Source organism: Lactuca virosa, chromosome 5, assembly GCF_052849685.1.
Source record: "Lactuca virosa cultivar CGN04683 chromosome 5, Lactuca_virosa_CGN04683_v6, whole genome shotgun sequence".
Taxonomy (NCBI): domain Eukaryota; kingdom Viridiplantae; phylum Streptophyta; class Magnoliopsida; order Asterales; family Asteraceae; genus Lactuca; species Lactuca virosa.
This window is the reverse complement of record NC_136430.1, coordinates 51151234-51176561: the sequence shown is the minus strand read 5'-3', so window position 1 is coordinate 51176561 and position 25328 is coordinate 51151234.

Here is a 25328-nt window from a genome sequence, read left to right as displayed (position 1 = left end):
CATTATGAATCTGTTTTCCTATCTCACAATCTAAATGTAACTGAGTGATGTTAGTATATAAACGCTTGGCAATCAAACATAAAACATCGGGTTCGCTTTTAAGAAATTCTGAACAATCGACCCCATCTTCTACAAAGATTTCACTCATCTCACTTTCCTCATCAAATTCAGAAGTGGCTTCGAAATTTATTTTATTTTCTGAACTCAATTTGGCGTTAGATGAGTCAAACTTCTGTATAGTTTCGGTCTTTATCTTTAATTTACCATTTTCGTGCAGTAAATTCTTAAGCATGCATTTATGTTCTTTAGACTCAATGAAAGATTCAATTTTGTCCAGTCCATATTTGTAACTGATAGAAACTTCATCCGTGGACATTATAGATTCACATTCAGCAATGACTTCGTCCTCATTATGAATCTGTTTTCCTATCTCACAATCTAAATGTAACTGAGTGATGTTAGTATATAAACGCTTGGCAATCAAACATAAAACATTTCTTTGTTTAAAAAATTTTAAATTGCCTCTTTTCAAATAAATAAGTTCATCCCTAGCCCTACATAACTCTAACTCCTTCTGTTGAATCCACATCATTCTCTCCTCACTCTTGGAAGACTCCCTGCTGAGTTGGTCAGTTAGGTTAGAATTAGCTAAGCGAGTTTGCATAAGACTACCACTTAAATTGGAAAACTTGGATTTTAAATCATTTAAGTCTTTTTCATAGTTTTTCATTGGTACTTTATGAGATTCTAGGATAGTTTGTACCTTCTTGATCAACTGATCGCAGTCGTTGATCTTTTCACTCATGGGCTTGGAAGCGAAGCATTTGTCTTCTATGACCTTTGCTTTCTCATGCTTACTTTTGGTTGTTACCATTAAGCATTTACCAGCCGACTCAACAACTCCTTCTCTCGCCACATATGCTCTTCCATGAGAGGGTCTGCGTACCTCTTCATCCTCAGAATCTGTAGACCAAACTTCCACTCCACCGAACTCATCATCAACAACATTTTCCTGCACAATCAAAGCATTCATGGAAACGTTAGCAATTTTCTTCTTCTTTATCTCCTCCAGCTTTCTCATGTAGTAAGCTTCATCATCTTCACCCTCCTTCTTCTCAGCCATCTTTCTTAGCATGCAATCCTTGGCAAAGTGGTTCTTGCCATGACAATAGTTGCAATCGTACCCAGAGTCTCCCACAAGTTTACTCTCCTTCTTTTCATCGTCCTTTTGGGTGTTGCTCTTCGGTTCTTCCATCACTTTTTCAGAACTATAGCTTCCCTTCCAGTTTCTGTTCTTATTGACAGGGAATTTTCTGCGAGCAAACTTTTTCGGGTTTGTGACCATCATAGCATACTCTTCATTTGTCAGATCGCATTCTGATATATCAGATTCCTCCTCTTCGTCTGCTACATTCTTGCCTTTAGAAACAAGGGCCAGTGAACCCACACCCGAAACAACTTTTGCTTCCTTTGTTACTTCGCTCTCGTGAGATTTGAGAATTCCCATTAGCTTCGCCAGTGAATATGATTTAAATTGTTCATGAGCTTTCACTGTTGAAACCACTGCCATCCATTCGGGCCTTAAGCCATTCATGAATGTAACCTTTTTTCAATCACTTTCCTTTCAATACCATGTTTCATCATCTTGCTAAGTAAATGGTTGAAACGATCGAATGTTTGAATGAGCTTCTCTTCAGGTTTTTGTACGAAAGCACCGCATTCAGAGAACAATAGGGTTTGGATCGAGTGCTCCAGATCCTCATCGGTTGAGTACGGTTCTTTCAACCTATCCCATATTGATTTAGTTGTTGTGCATGAACTTGCTAGACGAAAAGTGTCGGATTGCAATGTAAATCTGATCATCCTCATGGCTTTAACATTGCATAACAATTTGTCTTTTTCGTCTTGAGGGATCTTGTCTTCGGACCCAATGTAATTGCTTCCCATATTAAGTAGCCATTATCTTCAGATCCAACTACATAGTATTCGAAGTGATGCGCCCACACTTTATAATCTTGAGTACAAAGAATGGGAATTCTTGTAGTTGATCCAATACTGTTGGAGATGTTGATTGGATTGATTTGAGAGTCATCGTGAGACATGATGAACGTGTTCTGTTAGAATCTGACTTGTAACGTTGAACTTAGGATTTTATCAAACACTAGGGATACCGTCGATAGGAGGAAGACAGCATCTTTATATTGATAAAAGCAGAAACCCTAAAGGATTCTTCAAACAGAAGAGATGCGTATGTATTACATAGTCTCCTGCTCTGATACCAATTGTTGGAATAAAAGAGTTGTAAATCGATAGATTCCAAACAGAAAAACAATATTTAATCAAGCAAAGAACACGAGAATGGATCAATGGTGTCGAATGATTAATAACTCACATCTCAGAACAGCTCGATGAAGAACTTCGACTGTAGAGGTGTGCTAGGGTTACAATGCAAAATAATTAATGAGATCGATAGTTCTAAAGCTATACATGCATGCAATATTTATATGCTAACCCTAATGATTATCCACGGTTGGATAGGCCCAAACCGGGTAGACTAAAAGGACTTATGACCGAGCCCAAAGACGCAACACCAGACCTTACAAGCTTTAACATGGTGGAATGGCCATGTTAAGTCACTTACTCTGGTAGTGGCTAACTCGATAAGCTGGGAGAATTTCAAAGCCATGTTAATGCGGGAATACTGTCCGAGAGGGGATGTTCAGAAACTCGAGCAGGAACTCTGGGGTCTCTCAATGGTTGGTTCTGACATATCAACATATACCAGTAGATTCTATGATCTGGCAATTCTTTGTCCAGATATGGTTGCTCTGGAGAGCAAGAAGATTGAGAGATATATTTGGGGACTGTCTCCCCAAATTCAGTCAAGTGTACCTGTTACTTTTGAAAGTGCCAAGGAACTGACATAATCTCTTATCGACCACGAAGCCCGTCAAAACTCAGTGGTTGCTGTACCAGAACAACCGAATCGAAACAACAACAACAATGACAACAAGAACAACAAGAAGAAGGGTAGGAACAAGAGGAAGGGCAAGTTCTCATAGGATTCCTCAAAGAAGCAACAACTAGTTACAGTCAATGTTGCTACTGTACCTTCTTCTGTTCCTATTAACCCAGTACGAGCCAAGCCTTATGCTGGTAATCTCCCCAAGTGCAACAAGTGCAATTTTCACCATAATGGAAATTGTGTAGAAATGCAGTGTCGTAACTGCAATAGAAAAGGGCATACTCCACGATTCTGTAGAACACCACCCCAACCACTTAACCAAGTACCTGCTGCTGGAGTAGGTCAAGTGTGCTACCAATGTGGTGAAGTGGGATATTTCAAGAAAGACTGTCCTAAAGATGGAAATACCGGTGGAGTTGGGAGAAATTTAGCTTTGGGTCATGAAGAAGCGGTGGCAAAGCCCGCCGTAGTCACGTGTACGTTCCTTCTCAACAACACTTATGCATGCATCCTATTTGATTGTGGTGCTGAGAAGAGCTTTGTGAGCCATAATTTTAAACACTTGCTAAATCAAAACTCCCAACCATTAAAAGAAACATTCACCGTTGAAATGGCTAACGGGAAATCCAAATCCACTAACGATATATACATAGGATGTACTCTTACCTTGAATAACTTTTCGTTCCCAATAGACCTTATGCTGGTGTCTATCAAAAGTTTCGACATCATAATAGGTATGGATTGGTTGTGTCCTAACCATGCTGACATCCTCTGCTATGAAAGAGCCATTCTTCTGAACTTGCTAACTAACGAAACTCTTGTTATTTACGGCGACAAACCCGTAACAAACCTCTAGATCATTTCTTGCATCAAGGCACAAAAGTACCTTCACAAAGAGTACTGTGCTTACTTAGCTCACGTGGTAGACAAAAAGCAAGAAGTGAAAGACATAACGAGCATTCCTGAAGTCTGCAACCTTCCCGATGTTTTTCCCGATGATCTTCCAGGAGTGCCTCCTGACCGAGAAGTCCAGTTCAAAATCGACTTATTTCCACGGGCTACCCCAGTAGCCAAATCTCCCTATCGTCTTGCACCTTCTGCAATGCAGGAATTATCCAGCCAGCTTAACGAACTCCTTAGCAAAGGTTTCATAAGACCAAGCTTCTCACCCTGGGGAGCACCGATTTTGTTCGTGAAGAAGAAGGATGGAGCATTCCGTATGTGCATAGACTACCGCGAGCTGAATAAACTTACCATTAAGAATCGATACCCTCTGCCTCGCATTGACGATCTATTCGACCAACTTCAAGGTGCGAGCTACTTCTCAAAAATAGACTTAAGATCCGGGTATCACCAATTAAGGATTTTGGAGAATGAAATTCCCAAAACCGTGTTCAGAACTCGTTATGGTCATTATGAGTTCGTAGTGATGCCATTCAGATTGACGAATGCACCTGTTGTGTTCATGGATCTAATGAACAGAGTGTGTCGTCCATTCCTGGACAAATTCGTCATAGTCTTTACCGACGACATCCTTATCTACTCAAGAAGTGAAGAGGAACATGTCCAACATCTTCGTCAAGTATTGCAAACTCTTAGATCAGAGAAACTATATATGAAGTTATCAAAGTGTGAATTTTGGACCAGGAAGGTTGAATTTGTAGGTTACGTGGTCAGTTCAGAAGGGATACATGTTGACCCTTCCAAAATAAAGGAAATTGAAAACTGGTCAGCATCCAAAACACCTACAAAAATTTGTCAATTCATAGGTCTTGCTGGCTATTATCGCAGGTTCATCCAAAATTTCTCTCGAATAGATAAGCCTCTTACCACCCTGACGCAAAAGGGTGTAAGTTTTAGCTGGGGAGAAAAACAAGAAACAGCGTTCCAAACGCTGAAACGAGCTTTGTGTAGTGCACAAATCCTGTCTCTTCCTAAAGGGATAGAGGATTTCGTAGTGTACTGTGATGCTTCTAATCAAGGGCTTGGATGTGTTCTTATGCATAGAGGAAAGGTTATATCCTATGCCTCAAGACAGCTAAAGACACATGAAGTCAACTATACAACACATGACCTTGAACTAGGAGCAGTGGTATTTGCTCTGAAGATCTGGAGACATTACTTATATGGCACGAAATGCACAATATTCACGGACCATAAAAGTCTCCAGCATATCTTCAATCAGAAAGAGCTGAACATGAGACAACGACGATGGGTGGAGCTACTGAACGACTATGATTGTGAGATTCTTTATCACCCTGGTAAAGCTAACGTAGTAGCTGACGCCCTTAGTAGAAAAGAATACTCGGGACGCCGAGTAAAGTCGTTGACCATGACAATCCATTCACATATGTCCACACAGATCAGTGAGGCTCAACTTGAGGCCTTAAACCTGAAAACATGGTAGGTGGACACCAAAGTTTGGTGGTTACAGAGATGTGGTTATGAATGAAGCATATAAAACCCGATACTCCATTCATCCAGGTTCAGACAAGATGTACCTGGACCTCAAGAAACTATACTGGTGGGCAAACATGAAGGCCAAAATTGCTACCTTTATGGGCAAGTGCCTTACTTGTGCCAAAGTCAAAGTAGAATACCAGAAACCTTCAGGTTTATTGAAACAACCTGAAATCACTGAATGGAAGTGGGAGCGGATTACAATGGATTTCATAACCAAGTTACCCAAGACATCGGGTGGTTATGATACTATTTGGGTAATCGTCGATAGATTAACCAAATCCGAACTATTTGGGTAAGCTGACAAGAACTTACCTCAAGGAAATCGTTAGACTGCATGGTGTGCCAATATCTATTATTTATGACAGAGATAGTAGATTCACTTCTCATTTCTGGCAGTCTTTACAAAAATCTTTGGGAACTAGGTTGGACATGAGTACAACCTATCATCCACAAACTGACGGACAAAGTGAGATGACGATTTAAACTTTAGAAGATATGTTGCGAGCCTGCGTGATAGACTTTGGAAAGGCACGGGATACTCATTTACCCTTTGTCAAATTCTATTACAATAACAACTATCACACTAGCATAAAGGCTGCTTCTTTCGAAGCACTCTATGGCCGCAAGTGCAGATCACCTCTGTGCTGGGCTGAAGTGGGTGACATACAGCTGGCTAGAAATCAAGTCCCTAACAGTACTCTCACTGGTCCGAAAAACATTCGCGAAACCACGGAGAAAATCGTACAAATCTGGTAGCGACTTAAAGCTTCCAGAGATAGATAGAATACCTACGTTGACAAAAGAAGAAAACCTTTTGAGTTCTAGGTTGGTGACTGCGTCATGTTGAAGGTCTCATCCTTGAAGGGCATGATACTCTTTGGAAAGTGTGACAAGTTGAATCCAAGGTACATAGGACCATTCGAGATTCTTGCTAGAATCGGTCCAGTAGATTACAAACTCCGACTACCTCAAGAACTAAGTAACATACATCTTGTTTTCCACGTCTCGAACGTGAAAAAGTGTCTTTCCGACGAGACTCTTATTATCCCACTCGATGAAATCGAGATCGACGAGAGCCTCAACTTCGTGGAAGAACCAGTAGAAATCATGGACCGAGAGGTCATGCAAACAAAGCAAAGCCGTATTCCTATAGTGAAGGTTCGCTGGAATGCCAAGTGGGGGCCTAAATTCACTTGGGAGCGTGAGGATCAAATGAAACTGAAATATCCTCATCTTTTCGCTTAGTTATTTGTAATTGCTTAATTGCTTAAAGATTTAATTTCGGGACGAAATTCTCTCTAACGGGGGGATAATGTAACATCCCATTATTTTCTGTTTGTAAAGTCAAATTTAGTCAACCAATGTCAAACAAAGGTCAAATAAAGTCCTTTTTATTGTTTGGGTTTTTATTTTAGGTTATGATAATAACCTTTATTTGCTAAAATCCTTAAAATATCTAAAATTGAATTTGGAAGGAAAGGGCTTAAAAACCGAGAAACTTTGCATCCTTTTCTTTCACTTCGGACCGCAAACGCTTCGGGCCGCAAAAGGTTTACGGCCGTATACTCCTTGGACCGTAAACCCTCACAACCATACACGAGGCCGTAAACGGCTTCGGCCGTATACTCTTCGGATCATATCTTCTCGAAAGCAAAACCTTATCGCATTGGAACTTGTTCACGGTCGTACATCTAGCCGACCTCGGACCGTAAACGAGGTTCACGACCGTAAACCCTCGGACCGTGAACCCTCGCTCATATATATAGATTTCCTTCATTTTTCACCATTTCTCACACTTTCAACCCAAGAAACTCGATTTTCTCTCAACTATCATCCAGTTTTACACCTTGATCTTCAAATAAGTAAGTGTTTCTTCCATTTATTAGTTAATACTTTGCTTAATCTAGTGAAACCCTATGATTTCATCAATGCAATCATCTCTTTTGGTTAGATCTTCAAGAATACCAAGAACACCAAGAATACACACTAGTTCTTTAGACCGTGAATACCTAATTCAAGCTTCAAAACGTAAGTATTCTTCTATATACTAGTTATCCTATAGAAGCTCTTAACTTACAACCTTACAAACAACCATTTCCAAGAACAATAAGTGTTTACGGCCATGAGCATCTCCCTTGGCCGTAAACTCCTATGAAGAACACCATTGGCCGTAAACTCCATGGGCCGTACACACATGGGCCGTAAACACCATGGACGTGAACACCTTTGTGTGGCCGTAAACCCCTTTAGAGCAATCACATGTTATTGTAACACTTAAATTCAAGTGTTTCCTAGTCCCTAAAGTGGTTTCCTATCATAATTAGTTGTTATATACACTAATTATATCCATATATGTAGCATTATATGCTTAATAGGATCCGTTGTGTTCAAGACTTCACTTGACACTTAGCATCCTACACCGATATTACATTTGAATAACTTACAACAGGTGAGTTCATACCCACGTATTTTCATAGTTTTTACTGTTTTAAGGGAAGGGGGAATACAAGTCTAACAGAAAGATTTTGTGTTATAAACAAATGGTTTCAAATATCTTATCAAAATGGATTTCGTTATCAAAAATTCAAATGGTTTTTCAATGATTGTTTCAGAACGACATCAATTCATCAAAATATATTTCAAAATATTAAACTTCTTTTAAATGTTTTTATAAACTTATATTTCTCCCAGAAATCATACTTGTATAAATATATTTATATAAATAAGATTTAAAAGGCTTAGGACTGATAACCCACTTTGGTTCCTTTTCCTTGTTAGGATGTGGGATTATAAGCATCAGTTTATTTGTCCGAGTGTAATTTAAATTTTACTTATATATATTTGTATATGTATACAAGTATAAAAGTTAGTTTATTAAGTTTCAATTACCCTTTGTAACATGTTTAGCAAGGGGTTACATTCATGAATACTCAGTATGAGTTCAGAAAGTACATATAAATTATAATAGGTATAATTTATGATTCACAGAACATAAAATTCATGATTTAAGTATACTAAAGTACATTGTTTTTACAAGAACAAAGGTTTGATTCAAAACTAATCAAAGATATACATCTTTCAGATACATGTTAAGAAATACTAATTCAAGAACATACAGTCTGTCATTTATTCCAGAATGATTGGATTTTTCTTAACTATTATACATGTAACGTTTATATGCTTTTATGAGTCAAGTAGTACAGGTTGTTTAAATCATTTAAACAATATAGTAAAGTCCTGACATTATAACCAGAATCTCCAGCCGGGGATCGAAAGAATGTGTGTACATATCTATATTGGGATTGACAACGCCGCACTCGGACTGCTAGCTACAGTCAGGCACACACGACTGTGAGTGACAAATTGTTATCAACAGCTTACAACGCATTCATAGCGTTGGGTCAGGCCATCTAGTCAATACGGTTATAATAACTCATTAAAGATATTAACAATACGTTAGTGTATAATTAACTAAACTTAAGTACATTTTCAAAGTACTAGTTTACAAAATACAGTTTACAGTATTACATTACAGTTTACAATAACAGTTGATGAAACCAGGCATACTCTCAGATACAAGTTTACAAAAGGATTACAAATACAGAAAATTGGTTTACAAATAGAACAGTTTTATAAAAATAAAACTACTATTCATATACAGCAGAAAATATAGGATTTTCTGGAACAGTTTACATATTCAAGAAACAAAAAACATTCTTTCAAAACATAAATACTTATGCACTCACTCAACTATTTTTTGATACTCTCTTTTCAAATTACTTGTATTCTCAGGGAACCAGTAGACAGGTACTCCCCGAGCTTTTGAGAAGATGGAGCTATTTATGTCTTGTCTTCTTCTTTTTACAACTATTTAGTTTCAGTATACAATGATGAAACACATGTAAATACTTATACTTTTTAAATACAGTGGTTGTTTGTACTCTGATTACTATAATGCATGTGTTGTGATACTACAAATGAAGTCCTCCACCCCTGGACGTTTCCGCCGTCTGGTTTGGGGGCGTGACACTTGTCCAAGATAAAAAATTGATTTAAGAGTGTATGCGGTGGCGACTAGTGGAAAACTATTTCCATTGGCAAAACAAAGTAAAGTTAAGACTAATATATATGATTGATTCAATAACACGTACAATTTGAGAAGTCACCACTAACCCTGGTACTGATCATACCTATTGATTCATTAAATAATATGAATGATTAGACTGAGTCTGTGAGAGTTATCCTTGATGTTAGACAACTTAGGATCATATGATTACTTAAGCCAAGAGTTAATCAATTTAGTACTTGGTGGATAACTTACCAATATCCTTTAAAGGATGTTAATTAATTGAACTAGGATGGATTAAAAACAAGTATGAGTACCTTCAGATTATATTATTTTTGTAGTTAGCCATACTTACTTACCTAAGATATACTTCATTGATCATGCCCACTGCCTAGTGTAGATAGTCAGCTTGGTTTGTTAGGAATTATAAATGTAAAACTATATTTATACTTCTAGTCTATATCTTTAATGACATCCAGTTTTTGGCGGGTTGCCTAATAGAATGATTTAAAGAATATTTTATAGACTATCTTTTACACATCATTCAAAACATGTTATAAAGTCGTGTGGGAACCTGATCTTATAAGAACTATATAATTAAGCATGTCCAGAAGAGAGCAATTTCTAGATGAGTAATCCCCATGGAAGTTTTTCTTGGAGGGTGGCCTAAAGAGGACAATATTATGGTATGTTTTATAGGAATGTTACAACTCATATTAAAGATGTGAGAGTAAAAATGGTATCAAAGTTAGGGAACGAGTCGATATATTCGACAATGACATCAAAGCCTATAAGGGAGGCGGTGAAGGGGGGTGGTTACATGCATTTGACCTCATATGGACTGGGAAGAAGAACTAATAATTTTTTTTTATAAATGTGTGGATAACTTTTGTGCCATAAAGTATTTTAAAGGCATTAGGAAGCATATATCATAATAAATATATAATTAACCATGCCAAACTGAGAGCAATTTCAGCATTAGTAACCCTTTATGAAGTTTCCTTTTGGGATGGCCAAAGCGTACAAGATTATGATACATATCTTTTGGGTGGATGTTACAATTAATTAATAAATGATTATATATTGTTACAAAGATTGGATACATTGATCATTCACATGTGAATTAGCTTTTATAAGAATTAGCTATAGTTGAAATTTAGGTTGTGAATGTCGATGAGCTGAAAAATTATTTTTTATATATAGACTGTAACATCCTGTTTTGAGAAGTTTCTTATTTCGGGATTGTGGAAAATAAATGGATCAAGTAAAGGCCTTGGGCTTCAAGGGAATAGGGTTTACACCTAATTAGATGTTGATAATATTTGTTATGTCCTCTAAGACCTTGGTTTATGTCTTGAAGTCAAAGGGTAAAATGGGAAAAGTGATGTTCCAGACTTCTTTTAAGAATTAAGGATTTTATTTTGGTGTGTTTTAAGTTAAAAGTAATTATATCGCTAAAAATGGAGTTGAAACGAAGAAGTTGTGGCTGTTTGAAGTTGTAATGGATTTGGGTGAAAAACCATTGCCGCAGAGTGGGGATCAGAGCCCACGATGTGGCAGGCCATGGAGTGGCGAAACGTTGCCATGAGTGGCAGTCTGTTAGGACCATGCCCAATATTTTGGGATTTTCAACGTATATAAGCTTAAGGTTCCACATTTTAAGGCATTTTAGTAGCCTCCATCCTATCTAGAACCCCTTGGGAGAAACGCTAGCCTCCATCTTCATGATTTGAGGTCCTCCCCTATCATTTCTCCTATTTTGGATTCTTTTTATGTTATTTTAATGATGTTTAAAGATCAAGAATATTCTTATGGGTGCAAGGAAATTTATTTCAAGTTTGGATCCATCAAAGGCACTACATTTTTGGACTAGTGTAAGTGTAAAGTTCCAATGTTGCTATCTAGTTCTTTAAATGTTTTCGTTTGGGGTATTTGGCACTTTTGATCCATTTGATGGGTGATCATGGAGTTGAGGGGACTCCAACATCTTTTGAATAGTTTGTGTAACACCCCAACTTCCAGGTATGAGATTTATAACATTTATGCATATTTTCCACTGAAACATGTCGTGGTGAAGCCTCACCACGTCATGTTGAGGAACTTCTGGGCCGCGTGTTTTTATGGACCAACACGACGTGTTGGTGGGTAAACATGGTGTGTTGGCAGCTGGTTGAGAAAACCCTAATTTTCAGGGTTTTGCACTCTATATAATCTCCTTAAGTCCCAAGGGATGGTCTTTTATCAGCCTCCAACTCCCCATATCGACCCTTGAGAGCCCTAATAATCTTTCCCTCTCATTTATGAGCTAGTGTGGTGTTTTTGGAGCTAAAGAAGAAAGAAGTTGGAGGAAGGAAGCAAGGATCAAGCAAGGAAGCCCTCATCTTTCAGTTTCGCACTCTTCTGGACCTTTGTAAATGTCCACGATCTGAACTTTATTCCTCTATGTTGCTAGATTTTCAGTTTTGTCCCTTTAACTTGTTGTTCTTGAGTGAGGGAATGGTTCGATCTCATAAAGTTAGCAAATTTATGAATCTCCGGGTCTATGTGACCTTGTAGAGTCTTGAATCTGGCCTATAGTCGAGTTTTGATGCCATGCATAGAGACTAGGTCATAAATCCCCATTTTTGACCTATTTTGGGTTCAATACATGCATTGGACATGGATGTATATAAAGCGCTGACCTTTCGGATGGTTTTGGTGCTAGAATCTCTTCTGGAACGGATGGGTTTTAGACTTCAAGGATTTAGTGCTTCTTGGTTAAGCCCTTGAACCTTCAACCCTTGTGGTTGGGTTTTTGGACCCTTGGAGAAGTTCCAATGGATAAAGTTGGAAACTTTATCCTTATTGATAGCATTTGGGTATATATTTGACCCTTAGAGTCCCTGGAATCGAAGAAAACAACTAAATGTATTAAGCTGCTGGAACCCGGGAAAACACGGCATATTTGCTCGTGTTGGCTAGGGTTTTCCCGACCATATGAATGCTATCGAAACACAACGTGTGCTCTAGTACACACGGCGTGTTGGGTCAACATGGATTGTTGACCTTGACCGTTGACTTTGACTTAGGCCAAGTTTGACCTTGAGGATAATTTAGTTATTTGGAATTTTGATGGAAATTGGCCATTTAATGGAATTAGGTATCGTGTAGAGAGCTGAGATTCGGAGTCGGGCCTGATCAGTTCTAGTTAGTTTGCGAGGTGAGTTTTCCTCACTGTACTTGTGGGTCGCAGGCACCAATGTCGTCCCTTGGATTGATATCCTATTATGCATGTTTTGTACTGTTGATATCTGTTAGATCGTTATCCTGGTAGATAGGATGATGTTATGCTATTGTGATCTGTTAGATCGGTATCCTGGTAGATAGGATGATGCTATGCCTAGTGATCTCTAAGATCTGCTTATTTATTTGCTGGCTGGTTAATGTTATGCTTATCTGTGTTATGTACACATGTTTGGTGGGTGGCTGAGGTTTCACTACTTTATGCGTAAGACAACAAGCCGGGGCATTTCAACCTGATGGTTGAGGGTCTAGGGTATTCCATCCCGAGGATGATTGGACCCATAGTATGTTGGCATTCCAACCCGATTCTTGAGGGGCCTAGGGTATTCCAACCCGATGGTTGATTGGACCCATAGTATGTTAGCATTCGAACCCGATGGTTGAGAGCATGGGGTATTCCAACCCGATGGTTGATTAGACCCATAGTATGTTGTTATTGTATATGTGTTATTTGTTGTGTTGGTACTTTGGGGGAACTCACTAAGCTTTGGGCTTATAGTTTTGGGTTATTTTTCAGGTACCTCAGATGATCATGGGAAGTCAAAGGCTTGATCGTGCACCTCCTCACGTTGTGTTTTGTGATTTTGGGAAAAATCTGATGTTAAACATGTTTTCAAAACTACAATGTAAACAATTATGATTTTTGGTTGGTTTGAAAAAGTTTAAATTTTTATGAAATTTTATGGATGTTACTAGTTGGTATCAGAGCCTTGGTTTGAGTAAATTAGAGAAACACTCGTGTGAATCCAGTCTCAAACTAAGGAAAAAGATTTTCAAAACCATTTTCAAATAGTTTTAAAAACGGTCAAGGAGGAAGCATGGTGTACGATCAGCCGGAGTCAAGAAGTATACCCTAAAATACCACATTGTTATTGATATCGTGATATGTTAGAACAACATGTTGGCGGTAGGCAAGGGATCTTCATGAACTGCATGATAGATTTGCCTGATTATATGATGCCTGGTAGCCTAGGACCTTTCTTTTTATGAAATTGATATCATTATTGTAGTTGCTTAGTGTATGCATAATGGCTATGCATAAGTAAGATCCTATAGTCGGAGAATGTTTGGTTTGGCCTTATTTCTTATTCTTGTTTGATGAAGGGCTTAGGGTAGGATCAGATATTCGAATGTCTATAGGGTCCAACGTTATGTATGGCTAGCATACACGAGTGTTGCAGGGTTGGTGAAGTTTCATGGATGAGTTGTGTGGGGTCAGTCAGCCAGTTTTGAGATGTTTAGCCTTTCCACTAGGGAGTGAGGATTGACTGTATGGTTATGCTAGTGAGTATTGTTAGGGTGTTGTGATGATCCTCTGAGACAAATACGGGTAGGTGTGGAAGGTAGTATGGACCCTTACTACTGAAAGCACAGGACTCGTATGCGTAACAACGAAGTCACAACCCCAACAGATTTGTTGGGAGTTGGTTCCCCTGTTATGATATGCATGTTATCTGATATCCTCCTGGTTTATTTTCAGTAATGGTGACTACACGTCGAGTTAAGGCTGGGTCCGGTTCGGGATCACGAGCTGGCCGTCAGGGTGAGTCAGCTACGTTGGATGACATGATCAGGGAGATCCTGCATGAGGAGGTTTTTGCTTGTTTCTGAGCTTAGTTGCCAGAGATGTTTGAGTCTATCAAGACCGCCATGGTTGAGTACTTTAATGAGCACTATGCTGCTTTATCTGAGATTGTTGCTGCTGTAGTCGTCGCGTCTATATCGGTTGGATCGGGTTGGGCTTTTCAGTATCGGGACTTCGACAGTTCGAAGCCCCCAAATTTTGATGGGGTGCATGACCTGATCATCACCATGAGGTGGCTATCGGATGTGGATGGGTGTTTCTTCACTTGTTCTTGTCTAGCTGACCACAAGGTCAGGTGCGCTCTGAACCTTTTGAGGACCGGAGCGAAGGATTAGTGGAGGCTTGCTACTAGTTCATATTATGTTGAGTAGAGAGCTGTTGAGTCTTAGGAGCGGTTCTCTGAGATGTTCCACTCTTGATATGTGCCGCTGGTGGAGCGTGAGAGGTTGGCCAAAGAGTATCTGGATTTGAGGCAATGTTCTGAGACGGTGATGGAGATCACCAAGATATTCACGGAGAGGGATATGTTTTGCCCTGAGTTTGTTGAATCTGATCATGCTTAGATGACCTGTTACTTAAGCATGCTCAAGATGGAGATCAGACAGTTTGTTTCCAACCACCGCAATGCTACCTTGTTGGAGATGTAGGAAGCCAGCAGGCGGCGTGAGATTGAGATTGATTTGTAGACGAGGGATCTGAGACCGGTCCTGGCCCAGTCACAGCCTGCATCGAAGCGATTTAGGGCCACTGATTCTAGGTCGGGATTTAGAGAGGCCACACTTGTGGAATGTGAGGTAAGGTGCATGATGGAGCTTGTCGATCTTCTTCGGGATGCGACAAATGTGGCAAGCAGGGCCACATTGCGAGGGACTGTTGGCAGCAGACTCCAACATCTGGCGTCAGACTTTTTTACCATTGTGATCAGGTGGGCCATATGAAGGCCTAGTGTCCGTTGCTTGCTGCCAGGCCGACGCAGGTTCCAACACCGACTACTTTGAGGATCATAGATGGCAGTCAGGGCAGGGCGGAGCCCATGAGGGCTAGAGGTCACGCTTTCCAGCTCACTGCCGAGGAGGCCAGAGCAGCTCCAAGTATTGTGACTGGTATGTTTCTATCCATTATTCTATTGATTATATTTTGTTTTATGCTTATGTTTGTAGCTCCGTTATGTACGTTCCTAATGAACTCTTTTCCTGCTCTAGTGTTGTTTGACTCGGGTGCGAGTAGGTATTTTGTGTCTCGATTGTTCAGTTGGTAGTTTGATATGCCCATTGGGGAGTTAGAGTGTTCTTTCTGAGTTTCTATCACTAACGAAGACGGGGTTTCTGCATCATCTGTATATCAGGGTTGTGTTCTGGAGATCTTCGGGGTGCCTTATCTGATCGATTTGATCCCTCTCCCTATTGGGGATGTCTGCGTGATTGTGGGTATGGATTAGCTGAGCAGTTTCGGTAGTTCGAACCCAAAGTGGGAGAGAACTGGTTATCTATGGAGAGGGCACCAGGATGGGTTCAAGGTTTTGTTCTGCCGCCAGGGCTCGACAGTATATTCAGCATGGGTGTGCGGGCTACTTGGCTTATGTGGTGGATACGCGGATTGGGGATTAGGTTTCAGTTTCATAAGTCCCGGTTGTCAAGGAGTTTTCCTATGTGTTTCCAGAGAAGTTACCTGGTGTGCCTCCTGAGAGGCAGATCGAGTTCAGGATTGATATTGTGCCAGGTGCGGCCCCGATTTCCAAGGCGCCATATCGGTTGGCACCGCCTGAGATGCAGGAGTTGTCATCTTAGCTGTTGGAACTGCTAGGCAAGCAGTTAATCAGACCGAGCAGTTCTCTGTGGGGAGCACCGATTATGTTCGTCAGGAAGAAGCATGGTTCACACCGGATGTGCATTGATTACCGGGAGCTAAACAAGTTAACGGTGAAGAACCATTATCCCCTTCCATGGATTGATGACCTCTTTGATCAGTTGCAGGGTGCATCTTGGTTCTCCAAGATATATCTGAGGTCTGGGTATCATTAGGTCAGAGTGAGAGAGGATGACGTCGAGAAGACCGCGTTCCAGAATTGGTATGGGCATTACAAGTTCGTGGTGATGCCTTTTGGGCTCACCAATGCACCAACAATATTCATGGATTTAATGAATCGGGTATGCAGGTCGATGCTCGATCGTTCTGTTATTGTGTTCATCGATGATATCTTGGTGTATTCCAAGAGGACGGAGCAGCATGAGGAGCATCTTTGATAGCTCCTTGGGGTTTTGAGGCTAGAACGGCTATATGCTAAGTTCTTAATGTGAGAGTTTTAGTTACGAGAGGTTCGGTTACTTGGACACCTTGTTAACCAGGATGGGATATTGGTCGATCCGACCAAGATCGAGTTTGCGATGCAGTGGGAGGTTCCAAAATCTCCCTCAGATATCAGGAGTTTCTTGGGCTTGGAAGGGTACTATCGGAGATTCGTTTAGGATTTCTACATGATCGCAGTACCCATCACTCGTCTGGCGAGGAAGGGGGTGGATTTTTGATGGGGCCCTAAGTAGCAGTCAACATGTGAGGCCCTTCGGCAGATATTATGTGAGGCCCCAGTTTTGACCCTCCCATAGGGAATTGAGGATTCCATGGTATCATGTGATGCATCCATCACTGTTTTGGGGGCGGTCCTTATGCATAGAGGATGGGTGATAGCTTATTCTTCACGGCAGCTGAAGCAACACGAGACGCGATATCCCACGCATGATCTGGAGTTGGGGGCAATGGTTTTTTCCCTCAAGATTTGGTGGCATTATCTTTATGGGGTCCACTGTACTATCTGCATGGACCACAAGAGTTTGAGACATATTATGGATCAGCCGAACCTGAACATGAGGTAGCGTAGGTGGCTGGACGTAGTCAAGGATTATGACTGCGAGATCCTTTACCATCCAGGTAAAGAGAACGTCGTGGCAGATGCTTTGAACCGCAAGTCGGCTGGTTCATCAGCTGGGGTATCGTGCATGAGGATATCATGGGATTCTCTGCTTTTGGGATTGATTAGGGAGGCTCAGGCGGAGGGTGTTCGGGAGGACAAATGGAAGATAAAGAGGATCAAGGGTGAGATCACCAAATTTGTTCCAGATAGTCATGGATTGTTGACCTATTGTAGTCGGGTGTGGGTTCCTATGTCTGGTGGGGTCAGACAGATTGTGTCGAAGGAGGCTCATAAGTCTCGTTTTTCTATCCATCTGGGAACCACCAAGATGTATCGGGATTTACTATTGAGCTATTGGTGACCGTGTATGAAGAGAGAGAGATCGCCTGGTACGTTGTGAGATGCATGACCTGCAGGATGGTCAAGGCTGAGCACCAGAGGCCGCATGGCAAGCTGCAGCCTCTAGAGGTTCCCATGTGGAAACGGGAGCAGATTTCAATGGATTACATCAACAAATTTCTGAGGACGGCAAAGTGTTTCGATGCTATTTGGGTCATCGTGGATCGATTGACCAAGAGTGTCCACTTCTTGGCGGTTCGGGAGAGTTCTTCGGCCGAAAAATTGGCCGATGTGTATATTTGCGAGATCATTGCTCGCCATGGAGTTCCGGTCTCCATTGTTTCAGACCGTGATGTTCGATTCACCTCCTATTTTTGGTAGAAGTTCCATGAGGAACTGGCACGAGGTTGCACTTCAGCACAACTTATCATCTGCAGACCGATGGTCAGAGTGAGCGGACGATACAGACCCTCGAGGATATATTATGGGCCTGTTTCATTGACTTTCATGGGAGCTGGGACTCCTACCTGCCTCTTGTGGAGTTCTCCTAAAACAAAAGTTTTCACTCCAACATTGGTGCTCTTCCTTTTGAGCTCTTGTATGGGCGGAGATGTCGTACCCCATTTTCTTGGGTGAGGTTGGTCACAGGGTTATGGGGCAGACCAAGGTGGCTCCTCAGACTATAGAGATGATTCAGCAGATCAGGCAGAGGTTGCATACTGCTTAGAGTCGGAAGAAGAGCTATGCCGACCGGCACCGATCTAAGTTGGAATTTCAGGTCAGCGACAAGGTGCTACTGAAAGTCTCACCTTGGAAATGTGTGATTCGCTTCAGGAAGAGGGGGAAATTGGGTCTGCGATATATTGGGTCATTTTGGGTTATTGACAGGGTTGGCAAGGTCGCTTATAGATTGGATCTTCCTGAGGACCTTAGTCATATTCACAACACTTTCCATGTTTCGCAGCTATGAAAGTGCATATTTGTCACACCCCGAAACCGATGGCAGAAACGTTCCAGGGCGGAGGACGTCATGCGTAGTATCACAATAGTTGTATCATAGCAAGCATAGTAAACACAACCAAACATTGAATATATACATGAAAAAGATTTACATTGTTCTTATACATAGTTTATACATATCAGTATATAGCAAAAGTAAAAGACGTGACACCAAAACGCTCCGTCTTCTCCAAAATTTAGCAGGAGTACCTGTCTATTGATGTCCTGAGAATACAAGCAGTTTTAAAATATTAGCATAAAGCTGGTGAGTTCATAAGCGTTTAGTTCTGGTGAAAGAGATGTTTTCTTTGATCCTTTGAAAAGTATTTCCCAAGAAAATCCTATATTTTCTTATGAAAGATGTTTGATTACCCATTAGTTATATGATAAACCACCTGTTTATGAAAGATTGAGTTATCCCAGAAAATCCTATATTTTCCTTATGAAAGATGTTTGATTATCGATTCTGACATGAGATGTACAAGTATCTACCATACTTGTATCGCTAGACGTAGTTTCCTTGAAAAACCCTGGTTGCTCACTGAGAGTCGTATTATTCTTATTACATAAATAAAACTAATAAAATAGATAGTGAACTAGATCCTAAGGGTATTATCAATACCCTCTAGTAATCAAATCGGTTATTACTTCGAGGTTAGTTCACTTGTTTCATTATTACAAAAGTAAATTCTCGCTACCTAAGATGTGAGTGTCATAACCGTACTTAGACTGGATAAGGCACGTAAAGGGGCCAGTATCTTTTATAACTTTGTCACCCCTGAACCGATTGGTTCCGCTGTAGCTAGCAACGAGGGTGCGGGATAGTCAGTCCCATATAGATCTATACACAATAGTCACGTTCTCCCTCCAGGAGATTCTGGTTATGATCGAGGTCCTACACTTTCGAATCTGGTGGAGTGTTACCAAGGACACGTCTCAAAACTTAGCCTAACGAATTTACAAGTAACAATGCTGAAAATCCTGTTTATGATTTGCATGAATCCTTTATGAAATACTACATATTATGATAAGATTCACAAGTTCCTTGCTTTAGATTTGAAAATTGTTTCTACGAGTTAATTTCTTAATCATGTGGTAAAACGGTTTTCTGTGTTAAAAGCATACTGAACATATAATTATTTTAAACAAAATAATATATTTGAGCACAAGTTTCCTTGTACTTTTGCTTGTATTCCCCCCTTGAAAACATGAAAAACTCGGAAAAGTATAGGGGTATGAACTCACAGATTGTCGTGGGATTCGAGTGTAAGTTGCTAGGAGTTGTTGAGTGTCAAGTAAGGCCTCAGACACAAACGGATCCCATTTAGCATGAAGAAGTACATATATATATATATATATATATATATATATATATATATATATATATATATATATATATATATATATATATATATATATACATTAGGTGAGGGCATAACACTATTCGTTATGGAAGGAAAATCACCTTAGGGTCTAGGAAACACTTAAAACTAAGTGTTAGAATCACATGTGATTTGAAAATGGGGAGTTTGCGGTCGAAAGAGGAGTTTACGGTCGTAAAATAGTTTTACGGTCCATGGGTTTACGGTCGTAAAAGAGGTTTACAGTCCATGGGTTTACGGTCGTAAAAAGGGGTTTACGGTCTATGGGTTTACGGTCGTAAAAAGGGGTTTACGGTCCATGGGTTTACGGTCGTAAAAGGAGTTTACGATCCATGGGTTTACGGTCGTAAACACTTGACGAAAAGTGTGATTTTTGGTGTTTCAAGGTCCTTTCTAGCCTTCTGGAAGTGTTTTAAGCCTCGTTTTTGTGCTTAGGAGGGTGTTGTGGCAACTTTGTGCCACTTAAATTGAGTTTACGGTCAAGGGAGATTGCCTTGACCGTAAACACCCTTCTGGTCATGATTTCTAGATGTTTAACAAGTGATTCTTGTATCCAACAAGCTAAGGGTAGAGTACTTACGAATTGGAAGGTTGAAAGGGTGGTTAGGGTCCAAAAACACTAGTGTGTGTTCTTGGTGCTCTTGGTGAGAGAGAAAATCTAGAAAAATGATGAGATTTATGAGCCAAGAACATGGATTTTCCACTAGAAGTGAGATAGAAACATAATCAAGGTGAAGAATCACTTACATTCTTGAGGATCCTTAAGCAAATTCGAAGTTTTTGTAGAGAGAGAGTAGAGAGTATAGAGAGAAAGCTTTGTGGAGTGTGTAAAGTGAGAAATGGAGGCCACTCATCCCTTATATAGGGGTGAGTTTAAAGTCAAGAGGTGGGTGGAGGGTTTACGGCCGTGAACAGCGTTTACGGCCGTAAACAGAGTTTACGGTCGTAAACCGAGTTTGCGGCCGTAAACTCCTCTTGAAGAGTTATTTGGCCCGAATGCTATGTTTTGACTTAGAAAACCTCATTTTCAAATACAGAACCTGATCGAACTGAGTTTAGAATATTCCGTTAGACCCAAAAATAATACTAACATGAACGGAAATAAATCCGAATTGATTTATTTAAATGAAAAGTCTTTCCCAAACTATCAAATTTGACGGAATTAAATAAAAACCCGAATTTGATTAATGGAAATTGAGTAAGGATAACGGAAAAAGTTTCGGGTTGTCACAATATTGGATGAGGAGGTAGTTGTTTCATTGGATGATATTCAGGTTGATGAGCTCCTGAATTATGTTGAGAGGTCGGAAGCTATTCTGTAAAGGAAGGTAAAGGTTTTGCATAGCAAGGAAGTACCTTTGGTAAAGGTACGATGGCAGCGCCGGAGGGGCTCCGAGTGGACCTAGGAGTGGAAGGCTGAGATGCGGGAGCATTAACCGGATTTATTCACCACATTAGACTTCAAGGACGAAGTCTAGTTTAAGTGGGGGAGAGTTGTAACACCCCGACTTCCAGGTATGTGATTTATTCTATTTATGCACGATTTTCCTCTGAAACACGACATGGTGAAACCTCACCACGTCATGTTGAGGAACTTTTGGGCTGCGTGTTTTTATGGACCAACACGACGTATTGGTGGGCAAACACGACGCGTTAGTGGCTGGTTAAGAAAACCCTAATTTTCAAGGTTTGTACCATATAAAATCTCCTTAACTCCCAATGGCTGGTCTTTTATCAGCCTCCAACTCCCCATATCGACCCTTGAGAACCCTAATCATCTTCCCCTCTCATTTGTAAGCTAGTTTGTTGTTTTTGGATCCAAAGAAGAAAGAAATTGGAAGAAGGAAGCAAGGATCCGACAAGAAAGCCCCGATCTTTCAGTTTGGCACTCTTCTAGACCTTTTTAAGTGTCCAAGATCCGATTTTTATTCCTATATGTTGCTAGATCTTGAGTTTTGTTTCTTTTACTTGTTGTTCTTGAGTGGTGGAATGGTTGGATCTCATAAAGTGAGCAAGTTTATGAATCTCCGGGTCTAGGTGACTGTGGAGAGTCTTGGATCTGGCCTATAGTCGAGTTTTGATGCCATGCATAGATAGTAGGTCATAAATCCCCATTTTTGACCGATTTTGGGTTCAAGACATGCATTGGACATGCATGTCTATAAAGCACCGACCTTTGGGATGGTTTTTCTGCTTGAATCTCTTCTAGAAAGGATGCGTTTCAGACATAAAGGATTTAGTGCTTCTTGGTTAATCCCTTGAACCTTCAAGCCTTATGGTTGGGTTTTTGGACCCTAGGAATAGTTCCAATGGATAAAGTTGGAGACTTTATCCTTCTTGATAGCATTTGGGTCTAGATCTGGGTCTTGGAGTCCCTGGAATCAAAGAAAACAGCTGAATGCATTAAGCTGCTACAACCTGGGCAAACCCGTCGTGTTGGATGGGGTTTTCCCGACCGTCTGAATGCTATCGAAACACGACATGTTTCCTAGTAGAAACGGTGTGTTGGTTCATCATGGACTGTTGACCTTGACCATTGACTTTGACTTTGGCCAAATTTTACCTTGAGGGTATTGTGTGTATTTAGAATTTTGATGGAAATTGGTCATTTAATGGAATCAGGTATCGTGTAGAGAGCTGAGATTCAGAGTTAGGCCTTATCAGTTCTACTCAGTTTCTGAGGTGAGTTTTCCTCATTGTACTTGTGGGTCGAAGGCACCAATTCCGACCCTTGTATTGATATTTGTTATGCATGTTTTTTATTGTTGAGATCTGTTAGTGTAACAACCCAAATTTTCAGAAGAATTTTTTTTTAATTAATCAAACCATTTGCATAAACCATGAAATCCCAAAACAATTGTTTTCAAATCCACATTCATTACAACTTTATTTAAAAATGTCAGAGTGTCCCATAAAATGTCGGTGAGAGAGTACACGCTGCACCATCAAGCCTTGCCCTTACACTTGGGCTCAGATGTACCTGAAACGAATCCACAAACTGTAAGCTAATGCTTAGTGAGTCCCCAGAGCATACCCCACACACAAGCCACATAACACATATCATATTAGCTATAAATGATATCTCTACTACATAACATATCACATTAGCCATAAAGATATCGCTACCCTATACCGCATATCATGTTAGCCGTAAAGCTATCTCTACCATATAACATTAGCTCTAAAAGCTATCTCTACCACATATCCCTGCATAAGGAAGCCATGGGCTCCCCCACATGGTTTTACACCTTAGTGCCATGGTCTCCCCCATGGTCTTTCCCTGCCGGACAGCCATGGGCTCCCCCACACTGTCCATCATTGTATATTGAAACCAAAATAGTTATACAAAAGAAGAAGACATGAATCAAAATAGCTCCATCTTGTCAAAAGCTTGGGAAGTACCTGTCTACTGATTCCCTGAGAATACAAGCAATTTGAAAAGATAGTATCAACATAAAGTCGAGTGAGTGCATAAGTAGTTATGTTTGAAAGTATGTTTCTGTTTCTTGAATACGTAAACTGTTCTAGAAAATCCTATATTTTCTGCTGTATGTGAAAAGTAGTTTTAATCTCATATAACCGTTCTATTTGTAAACTAATGTTCAGTATTTGTATATCTTTATGTAAAACTTGTAACCGTGAGTGTGCCTGGTTCCACCAGCTATTATTGTAAACTGTAATGTAATACTGTAATTGTATCTTGTAAAACTAGTACTTTGAAAATGTACTTATGTTTAGATAATTATACACTAACGTATTGTTAATATCTTTTTAATGAGTTATTATAACCATACTGACTAGATGGCCTAAACCAACGCTATGTGTGACAACCGTCAAAATTGAGTCAAGTCAAAGTCAAACAAAGTCAACAAGTCAAAACCAATCGACTCAATTAACCCTTGTATATTAGGGTTTACACTATGTAATTACTGTACAATGGAATATTTTAATGAGAGAAACATTATTTGGAAAGTTCGTGTGTTGAATTTCCTAAGTCTCAAATGCAGTAAACATTGAACCAAAACGATAAAAAAAAATTATTGCACGCTCATCGGGAGTGTGTACGACACTAAAACACGGTTTAACGGGGTTTACGAACCTTGCGTTGTGAAGCCGGACACTCAAATTAATCACAAACGAAACCTCTCTAAATCGTTTTCACTCTATCTCTTTCTATTTGAAATCTCTCCCAAATCTCTCTTAAAAGTTACTTTAACTTTTTGTAATCATTCGGGCCATCCCGACCCTTAACCGGGTCAAAAACCACTTGAAACGGGGTAAAAACGGGTAAAATAACTTTAAGGAACCAAAACCCTCCTATTAGAAGCGAAAACTCTCATGAGAAGCCTCTCAGGACCGAAGCCTCTCAGGACCGAAGCCTCTCATGAGAAGCCTCTCAGGACCGAAGCCTCTCATTAGAAGCCTCTCAGGACAGAAGCCTCGCATGAGAAGCCTCTCAGACAGCCCATGCGAGAGGTCTCGCAGACGGCCCCTTTTTACCGGTTTTTCGACTACGACTTCGTTTTAACTCCGTTTTTCATTATTTTAACGTGGGATTTTCACCCAAAACTTTATTTTATAAACTAAGGCCCCAAAATATATAAATCTACAGGGTTTTTATAAAAATGTATTAAAAGAATTGGTGGTTGGACTAATTATTGAGGGAATATTTGCTTTTCCTTATTTTATGACAAAAGCAAGCCACCACCACCTCACTCTATGATCAGCCATTCTTTCCAACCACCCCTTGTCTCCTTGGGGGACCTTTACACCCTATCTCCAGCTCTTCCCACGTTCTAAGAGCTGGAGAATTGGTCATCTCTCCTCATTCTCATTAACTTCTTTCATTCTACACTTAGCAACCAAAGAACACTCTCCAAAATTCTCTCATCTTTTCTCTCAACTTCAAGAACTTCAAGGCTTTCTCCAGGGATTTCTTTCTTCAATTAGTAAGTATCTTCATCATTCACATAATTATTAAACTCCATTCTACTCAAATCATTGATATCTTACACAAATTCCATCTTATTCGGTGTTAGATTCTCGAATCATCAAGACATCTTCTTAGTGTTCTTGGGTTGAACACTTCCTCTCTCTCACTTTCATCTACTGAAACCACATAAGGTGAGTTCATACCCCTACATTTACATGTTTTTCTTAAGTTTTAAGGGGGGAATACAAGTAAAATCATCAAGAACACAATTAAACTTTTTCTATCAGATTACATCAGAAAAGATGAACTTCGATCACGGACTGTTTTGGTCAACTTAAATATTTTAGTTTTCAAAACTGTTCCAGGTGCAAGTAGTTCAAACTCTTAGCTTTAAAATGGCTACTTG